This window comes from Cibotium barometz, chromosome 14 (genome assembly GCF_041138505.1).
Source record: "Cibotium barometz isolate CiBa-2024 chromosome 14, ASM4113850v1, whole genome shotgun sequence".
Classification (NCBI taxonomy): domain Eukaryota; kingdom Viridiplantae; phylum Streptophyta; class Polypodiopsida; order Cyatheales; family Cibotiaceae; genus Cibotium; species Cibotium barometz.
In genome coordinates, this window is record NC_141059.1 from 47,506,983 (window position 1) to 47,518,955 (window position 11,973).

Here is an 11,973-nt window from a genome sequence, read left to right on the forward strand (position 1 = left end):
GATTCATTCTGTGAGAAACTAAAGGCTGAGCGGACCTGTAACGATTGTGGCGAGAAAGGCCACTATTGGAGAAAGTGTCCTAAGCGGAATACCAGGAAGAGTGCGGACTCTTCAGCTTCAGCTGCAAAGACTCCAGCCTTTGTGCACTTGAAGATTTTGGACACATGATTCATCTTCTTCAAGCAAGGAGGCAGTTGGCTTCACCGCCAGGGATACTCGAGAGTGGATTCTTGATAGTGGTGCTTCCAAGCACATGACTCCTTCCCATGAGTTCTTACAGGATCTTAAACGGCAGTTAGGTCTCATTTTCATTGGCGACAATTCCACTATACCAATTCATAGTGAGGGCAGGATGGAGATCATTCTCGATGGCAGAGGAGGGAAGCATTCCTCTCGTGTTCTTTATGTCTCCGCACTTGGTTTTCATCTATTGTCAGTGCATGACGTTTGCAAGACTGGCTTCCGAGTGGAGTTTGAGGAGCATTCTGTTGCTCTACGAGACAGAGAAACAGGCCAGGTTGTATGGGAAGGCGGAGTGGAGAACGGTATCTACAAACTCTTAGCGCTCTCCTCTCTGACAGGCACTCAAATCGGTGACTTGTGGCACTTTCGATTTGGCCACTTGAATGTGGCTGCACTGTGGCGGGCTTTCCGAGACCAGATGGTGGATGGCTTGCCGAATGTTGATAGCAAGCGAGGACGTTGTAGTTCTTACATTCGTGGTAAGCAGCACGCGGAATCTTTTCCGAAGCAGGCTTCCAGGCGGGCTTTGAAACCTTTGGAGTTGGTACTTGTGTGGACCTATGCAGACCCCATCCTTGGGAGGTTCTTTGTATTTTATGCTGCTTGTTGATGATTGTAGCAGATTCAGATGGGTTTATTTCCTTTCCCAAAAGGACCAAGCTTTTGCTCGGTTCAAGGAGTGGCATGTGATGGAGGAGAAAGAGTCTGGATTGCAGATAAAGACTCTTCGGGCTAACAAAGGAGGAGAGTTTTCTTCCAATGTGTTTGTGCGGTTTTGTGTGAAACATGGCATCAAGCGGGAGCTAGCCAATACACGTTCGCCTTCAGAGAATGGAGTAGTTGAGCGAAAGAACCGGACTGTGGTGGAGATGGCCAGGACGATGTTGGAGCATCGTATCTTCCTCGTCCACTTTGGGGAGAGGCTGTGGCTTCAGCTATCCATATCTTCAACCGATCTCTGACAACTTCAGTACCAAAGATGAGTCCCTTTGAGGCTTATTTTGGCAGGAAACTAGATGTCTCCCGTTTCCGTGTGTTTGGGAGTGATGCCTATGTTCACATTCAAAAGAAGCAGAGGAGGAAGCTTGACTCCAAGTCCCAAAAGCTTATCTTTGTGAGATATAACTCTCTTTCCAAAGGATACAGGTTGTATGACGCGGAGCGGAACGAGGTTGTCGTCAGCAGAGATGGTCTTTGATGAGCATGTTCCAGCTTCCACTATTGATGAGCCGCCACTTGCTGGTGACCCAGATGGGTCTGATGATGATTCCCAGTTTATTGTTCGAGCATATTGTTCTAGAGTAGAACAACCTCAATCATTTGTAGTAATCATTTGTAGAGGTTGAGCTCACAGCTAGAGATGAGCCCCTGGAGCAGGAGTAGGCTCCGCGTTCTGTTCGAGTACCCAGGTGGTTGTAAGACACCCTTCGGGAGTCACGTGTTACAGAGCTTTCCTCCGAGTGGACCACAGAGGAGGGACCTCGAAGATCGCATAGAGTTCCTGACAAAAGCCATTCAGCGGAGCTCTTACAGGTAAACTATGCTTTGATGTCTCGTATCATGCGAGACAAAGAGCCCACTTCCGTCAAGAAAGCGCTTTCTCAAGATACTTGGAGGAAAGCCATGCAAGTGGAACTGGATGCCATAGAGAAGAATAAATCTTGGGAGTTGATTCCGAGGCCATCAAAACGGTCAGTCATGGGTGTCAAGTGGGTCTTTAAGACCAAGTATATGTCAGATGGGTCAATGGACAAACACAAAGCCAGACTTGTGGCTAAGCATTATGCTCAACGGCTTGGCATCGACTATGAGGATACCTTTGCACCGACAGTGAGGATGACCCTGATTCGGACCGTTCTTGCCCTTGCCTCTTCTTTGCCTCTTCTCAGCGGTGGCCCGTATATCAGATGGATGTCAAATCCGCGTTCCTTAATGGTGACTTGCAAGAGGAGGTGTACGTTGAGTAGCCTCCAAGCTTTGAGGTTCTAGGATCAGAGGGGATGGTTTACAGGTTGTGGAAAGCCTTGTGTGATCTTAAGCAAGCTCCCAAGGATTGAAATCAGAAGATTGATTCCTTCTTTCTACAGACTGGATTTCAGAGATTAGTTGCAACTTGCAGATCCTAACTTGTATCTCTTTCGGGAACGCGGACTGGTCACGTTGATCATCCTTATGTGGATGACCTGGCGGTCATGTGGAGCACATCCACTTCTTGGGATTGGAGATCTAGTAGACCCAGAGGGGCTTCTTTGTCTCTCAACAGTCATGAGTTGCTTGAGGCCTTTGGGATGGAGAACTGCAAGCCTATCACATCACCGATGGACCCGAACACAAAGCTTACAGTGAATGATTCTTGTGAGCTGGTTGATGCCTCTCTGTATCGAAAGCTGGTTGGTTCATTGATCTGGTTGCTAAACACCAGATTGGACTTTATCTTTCCTGTGGGGCTATTGAGATCATTCATGCAGACGCCTTTGAAGTCTCATTGGGACGTAGGATTGCAGATCTTGCGGTATCTGCAGGGTATGAATGATCTTGGACTCTTCTACGACACTGGAGAAGAAACGAAGGACCAAGTCCGACTCCAAGGCTAGAGTGGCTCGGATTGGGGAGGAGATCGAGACACGAAGAGGTCTACATCAAGAGGAGGTCTACATCAAGCTATGGATTTACCCTCGCGGCTCAGGAGCTATATCATGGAGCAGCAAGAGGCAGCCGACTATTGCCTTGTCGTCTACAGAGGCAAAGTAGCGGGCTACTTGTGGTGCTCCTTGCGAGGTTGGGTGGCTACGGAGGTTGCTTGGAGAGATTGGGTTTCCACAGAACGAGCCCACGGTCATCCAATGTGATAACCAGAGTTATATCGCTATTGCTTCGAACCCGATCTTCCATGCCCGGACCAAGAATGTAGAGATACAATATCACTTTGTTCGTGAGAAGATTTTGACTGGTGACATCTTGCTTGTTTATTGTTTGACGGAGGACAATGCAGCGGACCACTTCATGAAGCCTCTACCTCAGGCTGTGATCCGGCAGCACTCCAACTCACAGGGGTTGGTTCCACATCTAGGAGCTGAGAGGGGGTGTTAGTAGTCATCTCCTGCCTATACATTACACCAGGGCCTCTGTTGTGGGTGTGCCCACCCATTTTAGGTGTTCCCCCATTTTTCCTCACTTTCCATGTATTTTTCCATTTTTTCTAGGTGTGTGAGGGTTGTCGGCTGTCATCTTCTACTAGCCAACGGGTGGAGTTGCTACCCGACCTGATCCAGTACTGGCCGACTGAGATATTGCTGGCTGAATGTGTTTTTTTTGCTGGTCATGGACATCTGGGTGTTGTCAGCTTGTTTTGGGCTGGCCGACCAGTAGCCTGGGGCCATATAAAATGACCCATTCCCCCCACACTTGTTATTATACCATTCTGGGATTTTTCTAGTGTATATACAGAGTTTATAAAGCTTCTCTCTTCCTCTCTCATTTGCATTTTGCTCTCTACAGCAGTTGTCTTCATTTCCGCTGTGCATTCTGGCATGTAGTACCCCACTTAGCATGCTTGGAGAAGACCAGACTCTTGGCCGCCCAAGCTCTCAGTGCAGGGTAGCACTGCTGTAAGACCTAGCACGATTGTCACCTTCGTAGACCATAGTTCAAAGACGGAGACCACCTCGTCACTTTAATTTTTTTTAAAAGTACGGGTTTAAAAAGCATGGTACCGGTACGGTACGTATTGAAAGTAGCAAACGGATGAGTACGAGTACAAAATGCAACTATGGCAAAAATGTAAGCCTCTATTTGAAATCTTTTAGAGTCTGTCATCAGTGAGCATTTTTGTGATCATTTTATAGATTATTGATGTCAAGGTAATGGGACGCCAATCAGATAAATTTTGACATAGTTGTTTTTTGGGCACCAATTTGACAAGCCCTTCTTGCCAAGAGGATGGCATAATCCTTGCAACCATGATTTGATCATTGATTGATCATAAGCGACAGCATATGCTCGAGTATTCCCCAAATTGAAGAAAGAATTCAACAGTCAAACCATCCCAATGTGGCGATTTCCAACAGCCTAAAGATTTATTAGCACCACTAAGCTCTGTATAGTTGAAAAAGGAAGTTCAAGGTCTCTTGCTTCCTGTGCATCCATAATTGACACCACCTCTGAGAGGATGTGACATAGCGGAAGCCTTCATGCCTTTAATTGCAGCCCTTAAGCACCCTGTAGGAACCTTCATGCAAAATGCATGAGAGAAGAGAGAGAGAGATAGACTGGCTTTCAATGTATGTATGATGTACATGAAAAAGGTTACGTGCTTTCCAAAAAAGGACTAACGACTACTTATGACAAATCTCCAAAAGGGAGAGAGATGAATTTGTTGAATTATTGGCCCAACTATTCATAGGTCCCTTTTATGCAAGTCAGTTTGTAGATAGCAGTCAGCCTGTTCATATACATCCACGACTGAGAAAAATGCCAAGATTACTAGTTGGCTGGGCCTAACTATTTATAGGTCCCTTTTATGCAAGTCAGTTTGTAGATAGCAGTCGGCCTCTTCATATACGTCCACGACTGAGAAAAATGCCAAGATTACTAGTCGGCCAGCCTTCTGGGGTGCCCACATTAAATGTAATGTTTTCAGCCTACTAAGAAGGGTGCCCATCACCTCGCTACTGCTGTCAACCAAGCCTGGGACTACATATCCAGCCGAAAATACCACCACTTCTGAGATCTACTCCAAGTCTGGTAAAGAACTCGGCATCTAGTTCCAATCATAGTCACAAAAACACCCGTTTCTAACTTTTGAAACCTCGAAACCTCGAAACTTCAAAACAGTTTAAAAAAACCTTGAAACCCTCTGCAGTACGACAATTTTGCCCAAATTTCAGGTTTCAATTTTTTTTAATGGTTTTTGAGGTTTTCTGACGTTGCCCTCGTGGTCCATACACGCCCCAACAGGCGGCTACAATGGAAAATCATGCCATGTGCAACTCCCCTTGGTCTAAAAAACCTCAAAACTAAAAGAAAATCATGTTGATGTGCAACTCCCCTTGGCTACATACATACCCTAAACTGATGATTCTCTTGTCCCACTGAAAAACGCTTAGATACTTGCTTTCTAATGACCCATAGCTTGCACTTCGTTGCACTCGATTCGACTTTTGTATATTCTTGCATATGGACCATGCATAGAATGACCTTCAGACTTGTCCTTATAAAGGTGTCTCTATAGGACTATGGCCAACTACCCAAACTAGGCCAAATGAACATGACCATAACAGGATGTGCCCAAACTATCCACACCTCTTCGGACCATGGATGCCTAGCTGCCCACTATCCCAGTGCACAAAACATTACCCTCTTGGTCAAAACACACCCCTGGAACTTGCCCACAGGTGGTTGCAAGGAAAAATCATGTCCATGTGCAACTCCTCCTTTGTCTAAAAGAACCCAAAACCTCGAGGTTTTTTTCATCATCATACTATGATTTTAGGTGGCTTTTATATGTTTTTTTAATATTTATAATTAATAAAATAATTATTTTTCGAAACCTAAGGTGATATGGTTGCACCTAATGCTTTGATACCAATGTGACATAGCAGAAGCCTTCATGCCTTGAAGCACAACCCTTAAGCACCCTGTAGGAACCTTAATGCAAAACACATGAGAGAAGAGAAAGATAGACTGGCAGTATATGTATTATGTACATGAAAAAGTTACATGCCTTCCAAAAGAGGACTAACAACTGCTTATTATGACCAATCTCCAAAAGGGAGAGAGATGAATTTGCTGAATTATTGGCCTACCTATTTATCGTTCCCTTTTATGCAAGTCGGTTTGTAGACAACAGTTGGCCTATTCATATATGTCCATGATTGAGAAAAATACCCAAAAATGCCAAGACTGGAGGTCGGTTAGAGCCTTTTGGGATGCCCACATTAACTGTAATACTGTTGGCCTACTGAGAAGGGTGCCCACCACCTTGCTACTGCTGTCAGCCAGGCCTAGGACGGCATATCCAGCCCATGAATGGCCCTATACCATGCGTGGATATCTCCTAAAAGAGGCTGAACCATGCTGAACACTGGGTCTGCATGTGTGAACCCTGCTAGTGCCCTATTTTGTTGATCATTTTTGTCCAATTCATGTCAGGCATAAATCATCTGCATTTCTTCATGGGACGATAAGAAACAAATTTGGCTAAGCTCTTCAAGAACTTGCAGTTAATTTTTCAGCCCAGTGATTCGTTGTCTTTCTTCCCCTAAGTACTATTTTCCATAATTTGTTATTACTCCTTGTATTCGCATTGCAAAATGATACCAAGGCTCAAGCAATGTCAATGTCCTCATACATTTCAACTTTTAGAGCATCCACAATAGCACACACCATTTCCTCAAATGGGAGGCGAGTGACATAACTATTATTTACCATTCAAAGTCATTTGGTGGGCAGTTGTATATCATCAATGGGAGCATCAAAATAACAGCCATAAGGGAGCATGATCAAAGAGTCCCAGGGAATAGTCAACCCACATATGGCATGCATGAAGATCAGCATGATCAACTTCTAAAATATACCAACGACCCAAACGAGCACGATAATCAGTAATTTACATCTTAGCAAGTTTCTTTCCACATATCTATTGCATTTAGACAACATAATGCATTTGTCCATGAGGTCCCGTCAGCTGCAATCATGTGAGAACGACCACAAGTATTGTCCTCTTGCGTTGGTGAATTATTAAAATCACACACAAAATAGCATTAGTCATCCATGGATTATGCATAAGTTTTTGCCACAGTAAGGCATGGTGAGTAGATACTAGAGAAGCATAAACCGATGCAAATTCATAAGTTTGCCCATTTAAAATGCATTGTAAAATGGTCACTCTACCACCTAGATCATTATAAGCCAATATTGTATGTAAATCATGTCGTATAAGTACACAAACACTAGAAAAAGTAGCCAAGCCTACAAAATATATATTATAGTCATGGAAATAACCAACTTGTCAAGTGAGAGCATGCTGATTATGTTCCTTTAAACACACTATATCGGGTTTCATCCTATATACATAGTTCCAAAGTAGCCTCCAAGTTCCCGGATTATTTAACCCATGTACATTATATGTCATGCATTTTATTAGTGCATGCATGTTCATCGGGTGAAAGTCATGTCAATATTAGCCAATAACGATCTGTAATTTTTGCATTCCACCCTAAAGTACATCAGCCCACAACATTCCAATATCAACATGGGTAGAAGTGGATGCCTTACTTTGAGATCTAGCTTCATGGAAAGAAGGATTGGTTACATTGGCTCCTAGAAAGGAATTGGGCATTGGGTTTTATCCACCTTGGGACATAGTGTGTGTGAACACGGTTGGTTATAACTTATAAGTGAGTTTTGGTTGCCCAAAACTTAATGAAGTATGTACACATACCCACTCTTGAGATCAATTTGGCTAAAGCATGCCGCCGATCCATCCAACTTGTCAAGGATGTCGTCCATGCGTGGAATTGAAAACCGATTCTTGATGGTGAGCTTTTTTCAAAGCTCCATAATCCACACATATGAAAAGATCCACGGGTGAACAATATGGAGAAGAGCTTGGCTGAACCAAACCCTTCTCAAGAATCTCATTTACCTGCATCATGATCTCTTTTTGGGATGCACTTACACGGCTGGCCTATTAGGTGGTGAGCTACCCGGCACAAGATCAATGCGATGATCTTCCAATCGTATGGGTGGCAACTCATTTGGTAACTCATCAGCAGAGCAAAACAATTATTGTACTCTTGCTTTGGTTGAGTACCTTTTCATAGTGTGTACTCTTAGTTGGGTTCACACTATAGAGAACCCTAGTATGTATTTGGTTGAGTACCTTTTCATAGTGTGTACTCTTATCTTTGTATATGGTGTGTTGAGTGTTGTGTGAAGAAGAAGAAGAAGATTTTCAGCCTCTCACCTGGTGTTCTCTTTTAGGGTTTTGTGAGTGTGTGTGCTTGCAAGAGCTCAAGCTCTCTTCTCCCCTGCATCTTTCAGACAGTCCTTGTGGTTGGCATCATTTTAGGAATAAAAGGTGATGCATTAGGCATAGGTACATGTGCCCTGTAAGCATGAAACATGGCTGGCCCCTCAACACACATTTATGCATTTTCACCCATAGCTTCTCCCTCACGAGCATACTCGAAGGCATGAGTGGCATGAGAGATACGCGGAATACGTGCACCAACAGAAAATTGCAGCCCATGTTGCATGTGTTGTCCATGCACATTTTCAGCCGCCGGCAATGGCATTTGACATACATTTTGACCATTGCCATAAACATTGTATCCTTCACGGGCTACATAGGGTACTCTTGCATGGTGTGAAGTTGCCAATAGTTCCTCTCTAATAGCATGAGGATTCATCCTCTTAGACATAAAGTTGTTGCTCGGGCACTTGTTGGGATACCAAGGCATGTGGGATGGTTGACTTTTTTGCATAGGCATCCTCGGTACGAGCCAAGTATGCACGTGTTGCATCACTCGGTTGCATGTGCAACTCTTGAGAAATCATTGCCATTGCATAATCCATATAAGATTCAGCTTTCTTGGCCTTCAAACGATCATGTACCAATGGATTCTCATAGTGGTAGAGCTTCAATTCTTCTCGTTGTGCATAAAGAAGAGCCTGCATACGAGTAAGTTTAGTCTTGGCCATGGACTCTTCTGCTTACATTTTCTATTTGCCGCGAGATGGCTATCCCACATGTTCCTGTTTCCTAATGTACACCACATGAGTTTGTTCATCTTGTAAAGCATTGGAAGCATGCATTTCATTGTCCCCGCCTCTTGTGTTAGCTTCTCCAACATTCACTGTATGGTTGTCCTTAGTGTTCTAAGTGTAGAGATAGCTAGTGTTCTAAGTGTAGAGATAGCTAGTGTTCGCAGTGATCCTCTTTCATGATAGAAGTGAAAGAGAACCGTATGCTCTGATACCAGTGTAACTTGGTTGAACACAATGCTAATCAATACACTTAAATACACCAAGATTTCATGGACAACATACTCAATACAAAAAGTAATTTGCTGAATTGACAAGAGACACACAATGAGCCGGAACGGTCGGCCCCTCCCTCAAATAAAGTATCTTGAACTTGGGAGAATCAAGTATATAGTGTCATGGGCATTTCTGACCAGATTTCCATACCAATGTATATGAATATAGTATTGCAAACAATGTGGTTGTCGATATAAACTTGCAACTCACGCTACCCTCTCAAGTGCCCATATTCCCTACCATCTGCTCTCTTTTGTTTCACCAACACATGTTAGCAATAATCTGTAAGAGAGCACGTAGGACAAGAGAACACTACACAAGGTATGTGATCATGGAATCCGGTTCCTCCTCTTGCTACTTGCTTACCAATTGCAAGTAAAGTTGACGACAATGGAAGTCTTCGCGATGGAAACATTTGGAGTGTTGAAATCTTCGATTTGTCGCGATCCTTTGGGACAAAAGTCTTCAAGAGGATGAAGGGAAAGCTTCCCCTATGGTTCAATTAGAGAAAGGAAGGTTGAAATTAGGGTTTTCAGCAAAAGACCAGAAATTACAGCAAAAATAAGAGCTGTTTTGCTGAATTTTAGTTATTGGGAGTGTGTGGGAGAGTGAACATTTTCTGGAAACACTCTTGGAAGCTTGGAAAACTCACTAGCAAGCTTGGATATGGAGTTGGGAAGGAGAAAGTGCAGAAAATACAGCAAAAATAAGAGCTGTTTTGCTGAATTTTAGTTATTGGGAGTGTGTGGGAGAGTGAACATTTTCTGGAAACACTCTTGGAAGCTTGGATATGGAGTTGGGAAGGAGAAAGTGCAGAAAATACAGCCAAAGAGGCCTCATGAAGGGGGCATCTACTTCTAGAGAGAGAGAGGGAAGAGAGATGGTGAGTTGTCCACTCTAGGTGTCAAGTGGAGATGACAAGTGTCTTGTGGTGCAAGCTAGAACGGACACATGGTTGGTTGCTCCCTTTGTAGAAAGTGGATAAGGTCTGGGTGATGGGGATTGGGTTTTGTTCACCTTGGGACATCAATGTGTGCGAACATAGGGTTGGTCATAACTTATCCACCTTCGAACATCAATGTTCGCGAACACAAGTCCTGGTCATAACTTATAAGTGAGTGTTGGTCGCCCAAAACTTAATGAAGTATGTACACACTCACTTATAAATTACTGCTAATTCTTGAGGCTAGGTTTATGACCAATACTTACCACCTGTCACATGCCACATAACCATGTCAGCAGCAGACAGTTCCACAGGCACGTTTCACGGGCGGGCGTCCCCTTACTTGGAACTGTTGGATTATATCATCTCCAGGGGGTCTACATCACCTTTTTCATGCTTGTATTGGCCATTTATGAGGCCTTGCATTAGCATATCTTAGCGGAGATTATTCAGTATTTTTCTACCATTTTTTGGTATTTTTGGGCATTTTATGTAGCATTTTTTGCTACGGCCATGCTGTCGGCTTGCTACAGTTGGCCGACCAGCATCCTGAGGTAGTATATAAGGGTTGGCTCCCTTTCCCTTAGTTCATCTCATTTTTTAGCATTCAGTTGAGGTCATTAGCAGCTGCTACTGCTTCTCACCATTGTACAGCACCTATGGGCTTCCCTCGTGCTCAGATTTCAGCAATAAACATCAGTTTCCAGCATTTATAGGCCTTGTACTTGGGCCTACATCTGTGTTTTATATTTGCTGCACTTTCTTTCATGGTATTAGAGAAAAATGTTGACTTGTGAGCAGAAGAAAGCTGCGTTTTCTATTTTGGAGCAGAGACAGTTTGTTGCGTTTTTTGTAGATTTCAGCATAGAAGGTACTGTGTTTTCTTCTGGGAGCAGAGGCTTCCTCAAGAGTGCCGCGTTTTCTTCATTTGACACTTGGGACTGTTGTATTTCTGAATTTTCAGCAAAGATTGCTGATTTTTCTGATTGCTGAAGCCCTCTTCTAGGTGCTGAGGACAGGGAACTACATCTTGGAGAGATCTTCTTCCTCTCCTTTTAGTTTCCCACGTTCCCTCCCTTGTATTTCTGAATTTTCAGCAAAGATTGTTGATTTTTCTGATTGCTGAAGCCCTCTTCTAGGTGCTGAGGACAGGAAACTACATCTTGGAGAGATCTTCTTCCTCTCCTTTCAGTTTCCCACCCCCCTGCCTTTCTTCTTGCTGTGCACAGCCTGAGAGGAGGACTTGCTGATTTTTTTTTTCAGCCCCTTTCTTCAGAGAAGTTTTCTTGTTAGAGGACATGGCTTCACGAGATTTCTCTACTGCTACTCCTTCTCTTGTTGATATTCGAGCACCATCACAGCCTGGATCCCCTGCTCCCACCGCTCCACATGTGGTTCCTATTCCCAATCTTTCCTCTCTGAGTTTCTCTCATCCAGGTCTTGCTCCCACTCCTACCCACATACCATCCTACAATCCTCCCCAAGTCAGTGACTTCATGAAGCTTTCCGCAACCAACTATCATACTTGGTCTTTCTGCACTCAGTTGTTGTTGGAAGGAGCCGGTGTGTGGATGGCTATCTCCACATCTCACTTGGTGGACCCTGCTTTGAGAAGCATATTGGATGCTCGAGCTCGTCTTATCATCATCCATTGCATGACTCCATCCATACAGGCACAGGTTGTCTCCTCTCGGAGTAATGCTCATTAGACGTGGACAGAGATCCTGAGAAGGTATGGGAGAGTT

The 11,973-nt window shown here is 44.0% G+C and overlaps 1 protein-coding gene across 7 annotated transcripts in view; it reads right to left on the reverse strand.

Annotated features, from left to right (window-relative positions):
* LOC147632113 (protein TIC 22, chloroplastic-like) overlaps positions 1-11,973 on the reverse strand; it is a 179,959-nt gene that overhangs the window by 17,231 nt on the left and 150,755 nt on the right. The window lies entirely within an intron of this gene.